The 19,602-nt window shown below is 39.6% G+C and overlaps 1 long non-coding RNA gene across 1 annotated transcript; it reads right to left on the bottom strand.

Annotated features, from left to right (window-relative positions):
* Nucleotides 1-8,674: 8,674 nt before the first annotated feature.
* On the bottom strand, nucleotides 8,675-14,422 carry LOC145512725 (uncharacterized). The gene is made up of 2 exons (XR_014058696.1): nucleotides 13,692-14,422; nucleotides 8,675-10,923 (listed from the first exon to the last, which is right to left on the bottom strand). It is a non-coding gene; the product is annotated as an uncharacterized LOC145512725 (long non-coding RNA).
* Nucleotides 14,423-19,602: the final 5,180 nt, after the last annotated feature.

Below are 19,602 nucleotides of genomic sequence, written 5' to 3'. Positions count from 1 at the left end.
GCGCGCCGGTTCGGGCGCCCACTGTGGGCTCAAACCGCAGCGCCGGAGTCTCGGCCAATCCACTCGCGAGATGCGAGTGTTGCGGCGACTTCCTTGCGCTTGAGAATCGAGGGCTTTGTGAGGTAAGCAGCTTAAGGCGGCTGCCCACAAAGCGAAAATGAAGTGTGAGTTGCTGTGGTCCCCACTGAGAGGGACAAGGATCTTAAGTGTGTTGCCTGTTAAGTCGTTTCAGTCGTGTCCGAATTTTTGCGACCCTATGGACTGTAGCCCGCCAAGCTCCTCTGTCCGTGGAATTCTCCAGGAAAGAGTGGGAGTGGGTTGCCATGCCCTACTTCAGGGGATCTTCCCAACCCAGGGATCGAACCCGCATGTCTTATGCCCCCTGCATAGGCAGGCGAGGTTTTGTTTTTTTAAACAAACAAACAAACAAACCACTAGCGCCACATGAAAAGTAAAAAAAAAAAAAAAAAAAATTAAGATTGAGAGGGATGAGGATCTTAAGTAGTGTCTGCAAATGAGGCTCTGATTTAGATAGAAACAAGTCCAGAACAGAGTGTTTAAAAAGCCTTAACCGATTCCGCAAGACGTGCAAAAGGAAAAGGCCCCCGTTTGTATGTTTAAAGGAGATAACATCTCTGCACAGAAAAACAGCTGGGAAAATACGTATTGTTAACTAAGGGTTATGTCTGGTGAAAAGGGAAAGAGTTTGAGGGAATTTATCTGCATTTATTTATCTACATTACACCATTTGTCCAGTTTTGAATGCTTTCAGTTCAGTTCAGTCGCTCAGTCGTGTCAGACTCTTTGCGACCCCATGAACCGCAGCACGCCAGGCCTTCCTGCCCATCACCAACTCCCGGAGTTCACCCAAACTCAAGTCCATCCAGTCGGTGATGCCATCCAGCCATCTTATCCTCTGTCGTCCCCTGATAACAAATGAGTGGGGGGAATGGACCGCAGCACGCCAGGCTTTCATAAGTCCATCACCAAGTCCTAGAGCTTACTCAGACTCACATCCATCCAGTTGGTGATGCCATCCAACCTTCTCATCCTCTGTCATCCCCTTCGCCTCCTGCCTTCAGTCTTTCCCAGCATCAGGGTCTTTTCCAATGAGTCAGATCTTCAGATCAGATGACCAAAGTATTCGAGTTTCAGCTTCAACATCAGTCCTTCCAATGAACACTCAAGACTGATCTTTAGGATGTACTGGTTGGATCTCCTTGCAGTCCAAGGGACTCTTAAGAGTCTTCTCCAACACCACAGTTCAAAAGCATCAAATCTTCGAGGCTCAACTTTCTTTATAGTCCAACTCTCATATCCATACGTGACTACTGGAAAAACCATAGCTTTGACCTTTGTTGGCAAAGTAATGTCTCTGCTTTTTAATATTCTGTCTAGGTTGGTCACAGCCTTCTTCCAAGGAGCAAGAATCTTTTAATTTTAAGACTGCAGTCACCAACTGCAGTGATTTTTGGAGCCCCCCAAGATAAAGTCTCTCACTGTTTCCATTGTTTCCCCATCTATTTGCCATGAAGTGCTGGGACCGAATGCCATGATCTTAGTTTTCTAAATGTTTAGTTTTAAGTCAACTTTTTCACTCTCCGCTTTCACTTGCATCAAGAGGCTCTTTAATTCTTTTTCCCTTTCTGCCGTAAGGGTGGTGTCATCTGAGTCTCTGAGGTTATTAATGTTTCTCCTTGCAATCTTGATTCCAGCTTGTGCTTCATCCAGCCCAGAATTTCTCATGATGTACTCTGCATACAAGTTAAATAAGCAGAGTGACAATAGATAGCCTTGACATACTCCTTTCCCAACTTGGAACCAGTCTGTTTCATGTCCAGTTCTAACTGTTGCTTCTTGACCTGCATACAGATTTCTCAGGAGGCAGGACAGGTGGTCTGGTATTCCCATCTCTTGAAGAATTTTCCAGTTTATTGTGATCCTCACAGTCAAAGGCTTTGGTGTAGTCAATAAAGCAGTAATAGATGTTTTTCTGGAACTCTTGTGCTTTTTCGATGATCCAACGGATGTTGATCTCTGGTTCCTCTGCCTTTTCTAAATCCAAATTGGGAACATCTAGAAGTTCACAATTCAGATACTGTTGAAGTCTGGCCTGGAGAATTTTGAGCATTACTTTGCTAGCGTGTGAGATGAGTGCAGTTGTGCGGTAGTTTGGCATTGCCTTTCTTTGGGATTGGAATGAAAACAGACCTCCTCCAGTCCTGTGGCCACTGCTGAGTTTTCCAAATTTGCTGGCATATTGAGTGCAGCACTTTCACAGCATCATCTTTTAGGATTTGAAATAGCTCAACTGGAATTCCATCACCTCCACTAGCTTTGTAGTGATGCTTCCTAAGGCCCACTTGACTTCACATTCCAAGATGTCTGGCTCTAGGTGAGTGATCACACCACTGTGATTATCTGGGTTGTGAAGATATTTTTTTGTTCAGTTCTTCTGTGTATTCTTGCCACCTCTTCTTAATATCTTCTGCTTCTGTTAGGTCCATACCATTTCTGTCCTTCATTGTGCCCATCTTTGCATGAAATGTACCCTTGGTACTCTAATTTTCTTGAAGAGATCTCTAGTCTTTCCCATTCTATTGTTTTCTTCTATTTCTTTGCACTGATCACTGAGGAAGGCTTTCTTATCTCTCCTTGCTATTCTTTGAAACTCTGCATTCAAATGGGTGTATCTTTCCTTTTCTTTACCTTTTGCTCCTCTTCTTTTCTCAGCTATTTGTAAGTCCTCCTCAGACATCCATTTTGCTTTTTAGCATTTCTTTTTCTTGGGGATTGTTTTGATCACTGCCTCCTGTACAATGTCATGAACCTTCGTCCATAGTTCTTCAGGCACTCTGTCTATTCTATCTAATTCCTTAAATCTATTTCTCACTTCCACTGTATAATTGTAAGGGATTTGATCTAGGTCATACCTGAATGGTCTAGTGGCTTCCCTACTTTCTTCAATTCAAGTCTGAATTTGGCAATAAGGAGTTCATGATCTGAGCTACAGTCAGCTCCTGGTCTTGTTTTTCCTGACTGTATAGAGCTTCTCCATCTTTGCCTGCAAAGAATATAATCAATCTGATTTCAGTATTGACCATCTGGTGATGTCCATATGTAGAGTCTTCTCTTGTGTTGTTGGAAGAGGGTGTTTGCTATGACTAGTGCATTCTCTTGGCAAAACTGTTAGCCTTTGACCTGCTTTGTTTTGTACTCCAAGGCCAAATTTGCCTGTTACTCCAGGTATCTCTTGACTTTTTACTTTTGCATTCCAGTCCCCTATAATGAAAAAGACATCTTCTTTGGATGTTAGTTCTAGGTCTTGTAGGTCTTCACAGAACCATTCAACTTCAGCTTCTTCAGCATTACTGGTCAGGATATAGTCTCGGATTACTGTGATATTGAATGGTTTGCCTTGGAAATGAACAGAGATTATTCTGTTATTTTTGAGATGGCATCCAAGTACTGCATTTTGGACTCTTTTTGTTGACTATGATGGCTACTCCATTTCTTCTAAGGGATTCTTGCCCACAATAGTAGATATAATGGTCATCTGAGTTAAAGTCACCCATTCCAGTCCATCTTAGTTCGCTGATTCCTAGAATGTCGACGTTCACTCTTGCCATCTCCTGTTTGACCACTTCCAATTTGCCTTGATTCATGGACCTAACATTCCAGGGCCCTATGCAATATTGCTTTTTACAGCATCGGACTTTACTTCCATTACCAGTCACATCCACAAATGGGTGTTGCTTGTGCTTTGGCTCCATCTCTTCATTCTTTCTGGAGTTATTTCTCCATTGATCTCCAGTAGCATATTGGGCACCCACCGACCTGGGGAAGTCATCTTTCAGTGTCCTATCTTTTTGCCTTTTCATACTGTTCATGGGGTTCTCAAGGCAAGAAAACTGAAGTGGTTTGCCATTCCCTTCTCCAATGGACCACATTTTGTCAGAACTCTCCACCATGACCCATCCATCTTTGGCTCTGAACCCCTTGGCGGGGAGTAGTGACAGTGACACAACCTCCGGGGACCACCCCATACTCTCTTCTGAGTGTCAGCAACTGCAGCTTAGGAGTACTTTCCCTGAGTCTTCTGAAGACGGCCATTTCTTCACATTTAAACATTTGAAGGAGCAGAGATGTTTTAAAAGATCATGTGCTCCAACCCTCCACACAAACACCAACCATCAAAACTATGCTAAATTATAAAGTTAAATTTCACTTTTCTCAAATGGTACAAAAATTTACAAATATGCAGAAATAAAAAGAGTTTCATCACAAATGTTTCCCGTTTTCTTTTACACATTTTTGGTGACCCTGCCTTGCTGATGCCTTAGGTACATGTTCAGTTTGATTACTATGTAATCAGTGTTGGTCTTAATACTCCAGGTAGAAGCTGGGAAGTTTACTTTTCATGTGGAGCAAAGGGCGGTAGAAGATACTGAACTGTCTGTATCCTCATTTCTGCCTTTCTCTTTCTGTCCCTACCTTATTGTCACTCTAATACCAAACTATCCAATGATTTGACCCTTCAATTGCCTGGTTTATACCTCTCCAGAGGCATTAGAAGAATTGATTTCGAACTGTCCTGCTGGCAAAGACTCTTGAGAGTCCCTTGGACTGCAAGGAGATCAAACTAGTCAATCCTAAAGGAAATCAACCCTGAATATTCATTGGAAGAACTAATACTGAAGCTCCAATACTTGCCCTGATGTGAAGAGCCAACTCATTGGAAAAGACCCTGATGCTGGGGGGTAACAGGATGAGATGGTTGAATGATATGACTACCTCAGTGGACATGAGTTTGAGCAAACTCTGGGAGATAGGGAAGGACAGGAAAGCATGGTCTGCTGCAGTCCACAGGGTTGCAGAAAGTCGGACATCCTTAGAGATTGAAGAACATACAAGAGGCATTAGATGGAGGAGAGAAGACTAAGTAATGCTTTCAGATGGTGTGAAATTATGTTATCTCTGATGTTTTTCAGGTAAACCACAGGAATTGCATAGATATTCGACTGCAAATTATACAAGTTATTCCATAATATAGCATATAAAATAAACAATTATAATGAAATATTTTAGAAAGATTTTGTGCTAGACTTGCTCTACCCATCACTCCACTTTGTGCCTGGAAGGATTGCAAAAACTTGACTCCTTTGCCCTCTGAGTGCTTCCAGTTGGATTCAGCCAATAGGAAGTATGAGTAGGACATCCTTTTTAGTTTTTTCAATGTTCATACTTCCAAGAAAGTTTAACAAAGGGATAATTTACAATCACCAGTTCACATCTTCCATCTGTTTTCTCAAAGATCCTGACCCATGTGAACTTCAAGCAGACCTACTTTATTATGGAAAATAATATAAAAGTGAGAGGTGATCAGTGTATCCTTCAGGATTTTTGCTTTCTCTCCTTATTTTGCTGCCTGGTTCTTGGCTTCTTCAAATCATGGCCACAAGGGGGTGAGCAAGGATAGGGACAGAGGCAGCACTCTAAAACCAAACAAGGAATATTTATAAATATTGGATTATACCACAGAGGTTGTTGACTCTGGGTTTTATAGGTAATATTTATTTTCTTTTTCAAAGAGTTATGTTTCTGATTTTTAAAAATATTTTATAATTACAAATATAAATATATTAAGTTATTAAAATATAAGGCTATCTTTACTAAAATTGCTAAATAACATATATATAATAGGATTTGTTTTGAACTCTTAAGATTTGAATCAGCCAAAAGGCAGTTGCCACCCTTATCCAGAGTTTTCATGATCACTTAATGGGGAATCTTAGGTGATAATTCTAATCTCTTTTCCCACTGTCTCAGTATTCTGTTTGTCAGCATCTCACAGTGTCAGGGTGCTTTTCAAACTATTCTTCACACTTTTGCTGTCATAGTAGGTTATAAGGTGTGACTACAAAGTAATGAGGATCATACTTTTAGCTTCTCTGCTTATACTTAAGTCAATGGGCTTATTTTTAAAAATAAGAGTATACTGACTGAATGCTTGGGAAACTTTAGCTGTGCTAATCCCCAAATACCCTGCTACTTACTTTAAGTGATTTTTGCCCTCTGAGTTTTCAGACCTCATTTACTTCAAGTAGGTTAGCTAATCTTTTTCACTCAAGTAACCTGGAGCCAATTCCCTTAATATTTAAAAATGCCTATCATCCACTAGGACCCAAGGTTTGACTTTCTAAAGTTCCCTCTGGAAGTCTTCTGAAATGCACTTAGAGTTCAAGAGGCATCAAATTTGTCTTAATTCCTACAGAAATAAATCACGATGGAGATTTCACTTTTTTGTTTTACCCTAAATTCTCATCCCTTCCACCACATTCTGTGAAAATGTAAGTATAAGAAAGTAAGAAAGTGTGAAGATATGCTAAACAGCTTATAAATATGAGGAGAAAGCAATCATCTCTGACATTAAGAGGCAAAAATTTAAACATCCCTTGTTGTTCTAGCAAAAGTGCTCTGAATTTGCTAAAATAAACATACTGTTAGTGTATTTGAACAGTAATAAAAAAGCCAAAGTATTAGAACAAAGAAGTTATGTAACACTTAACTGCCTTCTGTGCTTTTGGGCTCTTCTGGCCTGGTGGATCCACTTCACACTAACTTGTATTGCAGAGTAGGAATGTTTGATGCACCACAGGAACCGAAGCTAAAGGACTGACTCCAAGACCAGTCACAGTACCTGAGAAGTAGCTGTAGTTGAACTCTAGGCTCACACAAGGCCTTTGTAAGCCCTCCTTGTGCTGTTTTTCTATTGTCTGCCTCACATGCCAACCCTTAGAAAGCATCTGCCCTCTATTTACATCTGTGCATAGTAAGTCTGAAAGCTGGATATTCTTCATGCCTTGATTTGAGTATTACTGCCTTTCAATAATTGTGATAAAATACAAATGGCATAAAAGTTACCATCTTAATCATTAAGTATACAGTTCAGTATACTTAAGTGTTAAGTATATTATTTACATTGCTGTGCCAATCTCCAGAACTTCTGGAACCTGCAAAACTGAAACTCTATACCATTAAACAACTCTCCATTAACCCTGTGGGCTTCCCTGGTGACTCAGACAGTAAAGAATCTGCCTGCAATGTGGGAGACCTGGGTTCAATCCCTGGGTTGGGAAGATCCCCTGGAGGAGGGCCTGGCGACCCACTCTAGTATTCTTGCCTAGAGAATCCCCATGGACAGAGGAGCCTGGCAGGTTGCAGTCCATGGGGTCACAGAGTCAGACACGACTAAGCGACTAAGCACGCATTAACCCTGCTCCAAGTCCCTGGGAACCAGCATTCTACCTTCAGTTTCTGTAACTTGAATACTCTAGATAACACATGTAAGTGAAATCATACAGTATGTGTCTTTTGCAACTGGCTTATTTAGTATTATATCCTCAATATTCATCCTTATTGTTATTGTTTACTAAGTCGTGTCCATCTGTGCAACACCATGGACTGCAGCACACCAAGCTTCCCTGTCCTTCACCATTTCCCAGAGTTTGCTCAAACTCATGTCCATTGAGTTGGTGATGCCATCCAACCATCTCATCCTCTGTTGCCCCCTTTCTCTTCCTGCCCTCAGTCTTTCCCAGCACTGGAGTCTTTTCCAATGAGTTGGCTCAATATGTCATAATTTTCTACCTTTTTAAGATTGAATAATATTCCACTGTATTTTGTACTACATTTCTTTTTAATCCATCTGTCGATGGACTTTTGGGTTGCTTCCACCTTTTAGCTATTGTGAATAATGGCAATATGAATGCGCGTGTACAAATATCTATTCAAGACCCTGCTTTCACTTTTTCTGAGTATATACCCAGAAGTGGGATTGCTGAATTATATGGTAATTCTATGTTTAATTTTTTGAGCAAGCACCATATTCTTTTCCCCAGCAGCTGCATCATTTTACATTCCCACCAGCAATGCACAAAAGTTCCAGTTTCTCTGTATCCTCCACAACACTTATTTTCTGTTTTGTTGTTGTTGTTTTAAAAAGCCGTCCTAATGGATGAAAAGTGCTTCTCACTGTGGTTTTGATTTGACCAGTGCTATGATCTGGATGTCACCTCAAAATTCATATGTTGAAATCCCAACTCCCAAAGATGATTGTATCAGGAGGTGGAGCCTTTGGAAGGTGACTAGGCCATGAGGATAGAGCCATCATGAATGAGATTAGTCTACTTATAACAGACACCCCACAGAGATCTCAGGCCTTCCCACCATGTAGGGACTCAATGAAAAGATGACCATCTATCAACCAGGAAGCAGGACTGCACCAGAATAAGACCGTGTCGGTGCCTTGACTTTGGACTAACCAGTCTCCAAAACTGTTAGAAATAAATTTCTGTTATTTATAAGCTACCCAGTCTGTGCAAGTTTGTTATAGCAGCCCAAAGAGACTAAGACAGCTAGTGATGTTGAGTATCTTTTCAAGTGCTTATTAACTATGTGCATATCTTCTTTGGAGAAATGTCTCTTCAAATCCCTTGCCTATTTTTCAAGTGATTTGTTTTTCTGTTGCCGAGTTATAGGTGTTATATATCTGGATATTAACTCTATCAGATACGGGATTTATAAATATTTTCTCCCATTCCATGAGTTCCCTTTTCATTCTGTTGATAGTATCCTTTGATGTATTAAAGTTTGTAATTTTGATACAGTCCAATTTATTTTTACTTTTGTTTGGTATTATATCCAAGAAACCATTGCCTAATCCAATGTCATGAAGCTTTTCTCCTGTGTTTTCTTCTAAGAGCTTTATAGTTTTCTTACTGTCTTTTTTGACTGTCTTTTCCACATTTGTTGGAAGATTTCTCTGCTTCCTGTAAGATCTGAACTACTCATTTCTTGATGGGCAGAGTTGTTGGTTAAAGATTTTTAAAAAAAGCAAACAGTATTACTTTTGGAGAAGTCTCTCCTACTAGAATGAAGAATATTTCCTAGGTGGAGATTCTTCTAAAACTGACAGTGCTCTTGATTTTCCCATGCATACATATCACCTGAGGATTTGTTAAAATGCACATTCTGATTAGCAAGGCTGACTAGGGCCTCAGGTTCAGAATCTCTAACACATTCCTTTCTGTTGCTAGCCTATGTTGGGGAGAGCTGCGGTCTGAAGTACGCTGCAGTCTGAAGAGAGCTGTCCATACTGAAGTACGGCCCTCTGTTCATGGGTGGACTATGAGGATCCTCCAACCCAGATGCTGAAATACACGTTCTTTCTTTAGTTCTTACCACATGACAAACAGCTCCATAGAATTTCATATAGCATTAATTGCTATTATTTTGTGAGTTATTAAGAGCCACTAAAATGTGGTATTCATGAGCAACATTAGCAGAGTATTAGAGCTTACAATAAAAGCTTTACCATGATTTCAGAGAGCCCTAGGCACTCCTGCCTCTGTAGACCTCTTCCTCCATTAAAAAAATGAGAAAAAAATTTTGTAATTATATTCTGTGACTGCATTGATATAAAGACAAATAAAATCCATGCAGATTCATTATTGTATATCCATTATTGTTTTATTTTCTCCTTATTTTAAAAGAAATCAAGACATTTGTGGGCTCCTGAAAGCATCCTGCACCCTAGGCACCATGTCTACTGTGCCTGATACATGAGTTGGCCTTGGTATATGGAAGATTCCAAATTAGAATTCCACAGGAAGACTGGCAGCTGCACAGGGCTTGGCAGGTTGTTGAGCTCCCACAATTAATGAGCAGAGGCAGATAGTTAGAATTCCTACAATTTTCAGATGGACTGCTGTCTGAAACAATACATCAGCAGTGCCGTGAGATGGTCCTAATTTTCAATTGCTGATCTTCCTACTTTTTGCTTGTAAAATTAGTGTACTTTATCTGTTAGTGTGGGATTTACTCAAGAAAGTTTGATACAAATCAATGTGTTTTTGCCTATTAACTTTCCAAAATTCAGACTTTAAGCTATATATTATTACAGTTCAAATGTCAATTAGTCTCTTTTTGCTAAACAGGTAGTTTCCCATAGTGTAATTTTCCGTTGTCAGAGCATGCTCATAAGTTCATATTCTTCTCTTAGAAAATAAATACAAGTGAAAAAATGATTTTTCTTGTACTTTGTTTTATATCTGAAGAATCAACTTGAATGTTGAAAATGTCATCAGAGATGGTAGGAATCTAGATAGAATCACAGGCTAAAAAAGTGGTGGCAAAATATCTTGAACAGGTTGGTTAAACGTGACAAAAAGAGATCACAATAATTTCAGGAAAGAAGATCCATGCTAGAAGGACAAAAGTCTGGATGCAGCATAGGAGACAGAGGAGAATGCTGGCCCCAGAGAAAGGATACTGGAGAAGGGACTGTCTCTTGGACATAGTTAACTTTTACCATAAATTGTAACTGAACTGCAGATTTTCTATGCTAGTAAATGCTAACATAGAGTGTTGTTTCCATGTGTGATTACAGCTTCTTTCACCATGGCCAGTCTATATGAATGGTCACAGTAGTAACTAACACTTGGTCTTGCTTATATTCTAAAATTTGAACCTCATATCCCAGAGTACCTACAGCAAGAAAATCCTAGGAAAATGTTTATTCTCAACACTGGTTTAACTTACTAGCTTCCACCTGTATCTGACTCTCATTGAATCCAGACCACAAAAAGTTAACATTGGTGGCAACTGCACCACTGGTTATGACACATTTGCTGTTTTTCTCTTGGGCTCCAGAACAAGTTCTAGTCTGTGGGAAAGGATGGTGAAAAGGAAATGTGTATCTAAAAGAAGAAATGTTAGAACTAGAAGTTCTTGGGCAGTGAGAACATGGATGTTCTTTTTTCTTTTGAGCTGCAAAGGAACAAATGAATCACAGGAACTTGATGTACAGTATATTTCTCATTTAGAAGAGACCAGTCAACAACCACCAGGTTTTCAGAGGATCTTAACAATGCACAGAGAAAGTAAACATGTTAAATTTTAAATCCAGCTACTACATCTAATATATCATACTAGTGACATTAACATAAAAGGAACTTAGAATGCTTTAACAAAATGCAAGATCACATTCCTTTTCCTGTCATATGGGCCTCTATATTTAAATATAGAGTATTTAAGAATACAAACTACTATAGTACAAACTACTATATATAAAATAGATAACCAACACAGACCTACTGTTTAGCACAGGGAACTATACTCAATATTTTGTAATAACCTATAAGGGAAAAGAATCTGAAAAATTATACATATATATATATATCTGAACTACTTTGCTGTACACCTAAAAGTAACACACTGTAAATCAACTATGCATTAATACATACATAAATAAGTGAATAAACGCCCACATAAAGAATTACTAAAATTTATTTTAAAAATATGAATCAATGAATTTAATCCTATAATTCTAAGCAAATAGTCTGACAAGATGATGACCTGGCCATGGAACAAACAGTCTCAGAGAGGCAATCTGTGAACTTTCAGAAACTAACAATCAGGGAGTTCCTTTCTTGACCAAAGGTTTTGGCTGATTTGAGTAAGAAGTTCTTATAAGGGGGTCAGAACTAGGACCCATGTAAGGAAGTTCTAGAGAAATGGATTTCACCTCATTATAGGGAAGAACTTTCTAAGTCAGACAGAAGAGACTGCTCCCAGGAAAAGCCAGCTCTCTAGCAGAAATAGGCCACTTGGTGGAGATGCTGTAACAAAGAATTCAAGTAACATATGGTTTGTCCATGATGACTTTAATCTTGGGATTTTGTGATTCTTTATTTGGAGTCTGAACAGTTGTTGTTTTAAACTGCTTGAGATTTTATTAATAGTGGTTACAGGAAATATCTTTCACATGCCAAGTGAAAAAGATATAACACATACAAAAACACATACAAAAGAGTACTAGTTATTATCACAAATAAACAATCAGGAAAAAAGAAGAATGAGATGACAATCAGTTTCGCTGTGATAGGTCATAATGCAGACATTGCCAATTAACAATTAACTGAATTTAGACAGGATAATGGTTTGGAATTCATGAATTATCATTTAGTCATTCCCAAACTATTGTGAAGCCCTAAGTAAGTCTATAAACTTGAGAATTATCATTCCTAAAAAATCTTCCCACTGTTCACAAACCCCAGTAATTTTCAAACTTCTATGTATGTCAGAATCACTTGAGCAGCTTATTAAAGATCAGATGGCTAGTCCCCACCCAGGGAGATTCTGACTCAGTAGGTCTGGGGTGGGGCCCTGGGTATTTTCATGTTTACAAGCTCCCCGGGTGATTCTGATGGCACCCCAAATTTGGAAACTGCTTACCTATCTCAGGAGAAAGTATTTGCATTAAATAAGTAGTCTAGTAAAGCTCTTAGAAAACAAAGTATAATATAAATGCTAAGCTTTGTTGTTTTAAGCAGAAGACATCCTGTGCAGCTATTGTTAGCAAATTTCCAGAAGCAGAAATTAGTATGTTCATATATCAGGATGCGTCCCTTGTGGCTCAGAATCCCTTGTGGGATTCTTTTGTGGTAATGAATCCGCCTGCAAAGCGGGATACCTGGGTTTGATCCCTGGGTTGGGAAGATCCTCTGGAGAAAGGAAAGGCTACCCACTTCAGTATTCTGGCCTGGAGAATTCCATGGACTGTATAGTCCATTGGGATCGCAAAGAATCAGACACGACTGAACAACTTTCACTCATTCACTCACTCACTCACCAGGATGCTAATTTCTCTCCAGCTCCAACTCAACACTCAAAGCATTGTAGGGGTTAAAAATACACACACAGGCTTTGAAGTCAAACCAGGGACTGAATATTGGCTGTCAATCATGAACAGCGAGATTTTGGCTGGGTACTTCACTTTGCTGAGTCTCAATTTCTTCATGTGGAAAAAACAGGAATTAGAATACTTGTCTCACAGGGTTGTTATGAGGATTAAATGAGATAATGGAAGTGAGGTTTTTATCACAGCTTCAGGCATGTGGAAAGCATTGAATAAACAGAATTACTGTTATTATGGTGACCAATCCAAGATAATTTCAGTGTGATCTTGCTGTGATTAATGCACGATAAGAAACAGAATCAATTTAACGAGCTTTCTGTGACCATGTATTTGTTTCAGGGGAGGGGGAAACATACATGTTTTTATTATACACACTACAATCAAATGTTTTATCTATTTTAAAGTAATTTTATTTTGTCTCTTCCATTCTTCATTTGTTTACATCACTTAGAAATAAACTCCCCTATAGTCACATAAGGAGATCATTTTACAAAAGAAATTAATAGCCTAAAATGGCCACCCGTGTGATATCCTAGGCCACACAGCAGACACAAGCTATGGAAATCCAAGATCTGAAAGACTGATTTTTATATCCCAAACAAAATTCTCCTCGAAACCAGAATGTTTTTTAAAAATTGATGTATAGTTGACTTATGTTTCAAGTGTACAACATAGTGATTCAATATTTTTATAGATTCAGAATGCTTTTCTAAAACAAAAAATAAATTCATCTTACAGCAATGAGAAGCTTACTTCCTAATTCCAGACAAAAAAGTGATAACAAAAATCAGCAAACAGTATTAAACATTGTTCTTTCAGCTGGAGTACTCTGACCCATTACATTAAAATGAGTATGAACGATTTTCAGATAAAGAATCTTCAGCAACTAGATTTCCAAAAGAGCAGTTCAATTCCCCTATCCCAGACTTACCCAACTCTAGTTTTCAAAGGCCTCTAATCTTTTTCATTCCCAGACACTTTACGATTTTTGCATGGGTAAGAGTGGGGTTGAGGTGAGGTCAAAAAAGGTCCCAGAGCTAACAGAGGTTGATAGTGCTGACATCAGAATTACTGACCTCCCTGATTCCATCTCTGTGTGGGAAATGGTCAGAGGAACAACTGATAGGGTGTGACCAACAACATTCATGCCTGATCTACTAGGAGAAATACGGATGAGCTGTTGGAGGTTCCTCTCAGTTTTATTGTCATTATCAGCACACATGTATCAATGAAACTGTAAAAGGTACTCTGCTGGCTACCTTATCGAGCAAGCACCTTCCATTAATTCTGCAACAAAATATAGTGTCTTACAGTTCATGATCCATGTGTTAGGCAGCAAATCCCAATGGCAGTAACAGGAGGGTTTGCAGGTGTGCTCGCTGACAGCATGGCAAGGTCCTGTTACAGGAATTCTATTACTGAGTGAATTGTCCCCACAGAAAAACAGGTGCGAGTTGGTGGTACAGCCAAGAATGGATGACTGATAAATACAGACACCTGAGAGTTACCCAAATGTTCTAGTTTAGTAAAAACACCCAGGAGCCATTTGTATTCAACAGATTTGTGTTGAACGCTTCTTATTTAGGATGCATGGAGCTGGTTGGTGGACATACTGCTGCTGCTGCTAAGTCGCTTCAGTCGTGTCCGACCCTGTGCGACCCCATAGACGGCAGCCCACCAGGCTCCGCCGTCCCTGGGATTCTCCAGGCAAGAATACTGGAGTGGGATGCTGTTTCCTTCTCCAGTGAATGAAAGGGAAAAGTGAAAGTGAAGTCACTCAGTCATCTGACTCTTAGCGACCCCATGGACTGTAGCCTACCAGGCTCCTCCGTCCATGGGATTTTCCAGGCAAGAATACTGGAGTGGGGTGCCATTGCCTTCTCCGGTGGAGATACAATGGTGTGATAAACAGACTGATCCTATCTAAGAGTTACTGACAAAAAAATAAAATGCAGTACTGCCAATTATATTTATGCACCAGGGTAGCAGCAGTGAAGGGTACCCTCAGAGCAGACAGAGTAACACCTCACATGAACAAAAACTGGGGTAATTTCCTGGTGGTCCAGTGGTTAGGACTCCGTGCTTTCACTGCTGAGGACCCAGGTTCAATCGCTGGTGGGGGAACTAAGATCCCTTAAGTCACGAGGTGTGATGAAAAACAACAACAACAACAGAAAAGTGGAAGTGAAGAGAAAACCAGGAATCAAAGGTTCAAGGAAGGGTTATTTTTGGAGGAGGTGAAGAAGGTAGTTGGAGGGAAAAGGCAGAGAACAGGGAAGGAATGTTCTTGGCTGAGGGAATAGCAAGTTTGAAAGCTTGGAACTGAAATTTCAAAGTGTGTCAGATGAACTGGGTAAAGAAAGCACAGCCCCTCAATGCAGGTATGATGCCAAGATGAGATGAGGCTGGAAAAGAAAGCAAAGCCAAGAAAATGAGGGGTCTAGTAAGCCAAGGTATTTTATCCTGAGGCAATGCACAACTACTGATGTGTTTCAAATCTTGATCTCTTTCCATGTTGGAAAGATCTCTGTAGCTATTTGCTACAAAAGATAAAGGAGAAGATTTAGTAATTTCCTTCATCTCCTCCCTCAAAGACGACCTGTCAAATAGGTTCATAAAGCTTTATATTAGTATTTTCAAATTTACTAAAACCATATGAAGGTGCCAGGAAGGCTCAATGAGGTCATTAGCAGCAGTGAGTGGCAGTGCTTCCATTTGAGCAGATTCTGAGCCAGACTGAAGAGGGTTAGGCATCTTTGCACTGTAGGTGTTGATACTTTCACCCCTTAACTTTATCAAGCCTGTCTAATCCTAACTAACTGTAAAATATGGAGAACACAGACAGCAGTTTGGTTGACATCAGTAATAAAAAAAACTATTTCAACCAGAAAATAAAGAATTTCTGTCCACAGTAAGTGTATAAAGGTTTTGTCGAAATGAATTTGGCATTTGATATATACTGCTTGAAATTTGAGTACAGAGATCATGTTTTCCAGATTCCTTCAAATTAATCAGCCTATGTCCAAATATACCTACCGAAAAGAAAAATATAAACAAAAGCAACACACACAACCACACCCCTCCCTCCACAGGCTTTCTGCAACTTACATTTCAGCTTCTTTTTCCATGAACCTCCTTAGAGAGCAGACAGACCCTTGCATATTTCAGGTATGTAGAACAGGGTCTTTTAAAAATGAAAATACGGTTTTAAAACGCTACTTTTAAGTGTATAACAATCTGTTGGCCAGAACACACTTGATGATTCAGTTCAGATTTCACACTCTCCCAAACAGAGAGGTAAAGTGTAGGAACTTCTGAAGAGATCAACCCAAAGGATATGATCTTCAACATGGACCAGAGGCTCAACAAAGGGATCCTAATTGTGCTGACTTCACTTTCCACTGCAAAAACTTGACATTTGAAATATAGTATTTGAAACTGTAATCAAGCAGGAATCTATGAGGCCTTCCCACGAAAAATGTCTCCATCTCCTCTGTCTGCCTCTTGTTTCTAAGAAAATTTTAGCCTCCTAGGCCTTCCCCGTTCCAAAGAGCACATTTAATCAGACAAGTGAGAAAATCTAGAAACAAAGGAAAACGGTCAAACATGGCAAAATAAAAATATTTTAACCACTAAACAAAGTCAAGGATCTTTGGTTCCTCCTCAAGGGCTAAAAATAATATTCTGAGTCACGTTGCTGTTGTTCAGCCACGAAGTTGTGTCTGACTCTTTGAAACCCCATGGACTGCAGCAGGCCAGGCTTCCCTGTCCTTCACCATCTCCCAGAGTTTGCTCAAATGCATATTCATTGAGTCAGTGATGCTATCTAACCATCCCATCTCTGCTGTCCTCTTCTCCTTTGCCTTCAAACTTTCCCAGCATCGGGATCTTTTCCAATGAGTTGGCTCTTCCCATCAGGTGGCCAAAGTATTGGAGCTTCAGCATCAGTCCTTCCAATGAATACTCAGGACTGATTTCCTTCAGGATTAACTGGTTTGATCTCCTTGCTGTTCAAGGGACTCTCAACAGTCTTCTCCAGCACCACAATTCGAAACCATCAGTTATTCATTGCTCAGCCTTCTTTATGGTCCCTCTCACATCCACACATGACTACTGGAAAAAACAGAGCTTTGACTATATGGATCTTTGTTGGTAAAGTAATGTCTCTGCTTTTTAATATGCTATCTACATTCATCATGGCTTTCCTTCCAGAGAGCAAGCATCTTTTAATTTCAAGGCTGCAGTCAGTGTCCGCAATGATTTTGGAACCCAAGAAAATAAAATCTGTCACTGCTTCCATTTTTTCCCTATCTATTTGCCATAAAGTGATGGGACTAGATGCCATGATCTTCGTTTTTTGAATGTTGAGTTTTAAGCCACCCTTTCACTCTCCTCTTTCACCCTCATCAAGATGCTCTTTTGTTCCTCTTCACTTTCTGCCATTAGGGTGGTATTATCTGCATATCTGAGGTTATTGCTATTTCTTCCAGAAATCTTGATTCTGTCTGTGATTCATCCAGCCTGGCATTTCACATAATAAGCAGGGTGATGATAGATGTACTCCTTTCCCAATTTTGAATCAGTCATCTGTTCCACATAAGGTTCTAATTGTTGCTTCTTGACCTGCACACAAAACTTGTTAGGAGACAGGTAAGGTGGCCTGGTATTCTTATCTGTTTAAGAATTTCCAGTTTGTAGTGATCCACATAGTCAAAGACTTTAACATGGTCAATGAAGCAGATATTTCTTCATCTGCTTCATACTTTCTCTATGATCCAATGAATGTTGGCAATTTGATCCCTGGTTCCTCCTGCCTTTTCTAAATCCAGCTTGTCCATCTGGAAGTTCTCAGTTCACATACTGCTGAAGCCTAGCTTGAAGGATTTTGAGCATAACCTTACTAGTATCCAAAATGAGCACAACTGTACAACTAGTTTGAGCATTCTTTGGCATTGCCCTTCTTTGGGACTGAAATGAAAACTGACCTTTTCCAGTCTTGTGGCTACTGCTGAGTTTTCCAAATTTGCTGACATATTGAATGCAGCACTTTCACAGCATCATATTTTAGGATTTTAAATAGCTCAGCTGGAATTCTATCACCTCCACTAGCTTTATTTGTAGTAATGCTTCCTAAGGCTCACTTGACTTCACACTCCAGGATGTCTGGCTCTAGGTGAATGACCACACCATCATGGTTATCCAGGTGATTAAGATCTTTTTTTGTATAGTCCTTCTGTGTATTCTTGCCACTTATTAATCTTTTCTGCTTCTGTTAGGTCCTTACCATTTCAGTCCTTTATTGTGAGTCATATCCCTTAGCTATTGTGCATATACTAAAATCCCCACCAGGTGGAAAAAGTTAACTGCATGCTGACCACAAACACATAGATCCCAGATCGGTTGGAACAGAAGGTTGATACTATTGATTCCAGTTTACCTCACCACCAACCAATCAGAAGAATGTTCACAAGTTGATCACACATCTTATAGCCCTCTCCCTCACCTTGTCTTTAAAAACCTTTCCCTTAAAGCCATCAGTTTGAGGCTTTTGAGCACAAGCTGCCCACATTCCTTGCTTGGCCTAGCTTGCAATAAAATGCTACACTTTCCTTCACCACAATCTAGTGTCATCAGACTGGCTTTACTGCCGGTGGGTGAGCAGATCCAAGTTTAATTCAGCAATAAAATGATAAAGCTAGCCTTGAAGAGTAAGTGACAGATTCCTGGGCTTTTCAGGGTGCTCTGTGATACTCCCAACTTAAGCCACCATCCTTTACTTTTCTGAAAGAACAGGTCATGTGGAAGACCTAAGACACAGATTGGCACAGAGCTGCCTTACTGCACATGTTCTAGTCTTAATTTTCATTCTGTCATCTGAGGGAGAACCAACATATTTATGTTAAAATCTTAGGTATAAACAAAGGGGAAAAAAAGCACAAAATGATTGCAGGTTTCTTTTACAGAGGCTTCTGATGTCATTCTAGCTCATTTTTTCTTTGTACTTGGCTCTTACAATCAAATTAAGAAATTATAGTTTGTGGTATTTTCTAATTTTCATGATATAATACTCCCACCACAACCAATGACAACTATTATTTCATGCCACTGAAGGGAGAGTTGGGATATGCACAGTTGACTTTTCCAGAAGTTAGTGCAAGCGGTTGCAGCATACCAGAGGATATGATCACAGTTGAGTCACACCAACAACACATCAGTCGAGTCATCCCCACTGAGGATCCAGTCATGGTGGAACAGATATGATCTGTTCCTGTGTGCCCTGCCCAAATTCCTGACTCCCAAAATTGTGAGGATAATAAGATAATTGTTTATTTTTAAGCCACTAAGTTAAAAAACAGCTTGAGATCTAATTCACATACCATATAAATCACCCATTTTAAGTGTACAATTGAGTGGCTTTTAGTATATTCATAGAGCTGTGTGTCCATCACCATAATCAATCGTAGAAAATTTTCATTACCACCCCCTCAATCCTACCCTCTTTAGCTGTCACCTCCCAACCCTTCCTTAAACCCTTTCCCTAGGCAACCAATAATCTCTTTTCTACCTCTATAGATTTGCCTATTCTGGACATCTCATATGTCCAGATCATACAATGTGACTTTTTGTGACTGGGTTAATTTACTTAGCATACTGTTTTCAAGGTTCATCAGCGTTGCAGCAGATATGAATATATTATTCTTTTTATTATCAAATAATATTTTATTATATAAATATACCACATTTTATTTATTATTAGTTGGTAGGCATTTGGATTGTTAACCCTTTATCTTAGTCCATCAAGGCTGTTACAACTCACAAATTAGGAATCTTGTTTTCATTTT

The sequence above is a fragment of the Giraffa tippelskirchi genome, chromosome 7 (assembly GCF_054371585.1).
Source record: "Giraffa tippelskirchi isolate mGirTip1 chromosome 7, T2T-mGirTip1v1.2.pri, whole genome shotgun sequence".
NCBI classification, from domain to species: Eukaryota; Metazoa; Chordata; class Mammalia; order Artiodactyla; family Giraffidae; genus Giraffa; species Giraffa tippelskirchi.
Note: the sequence above shows the minus strand (reverse complement) of the source record. Positions and strands in the feature narration are given on the sequence as shown.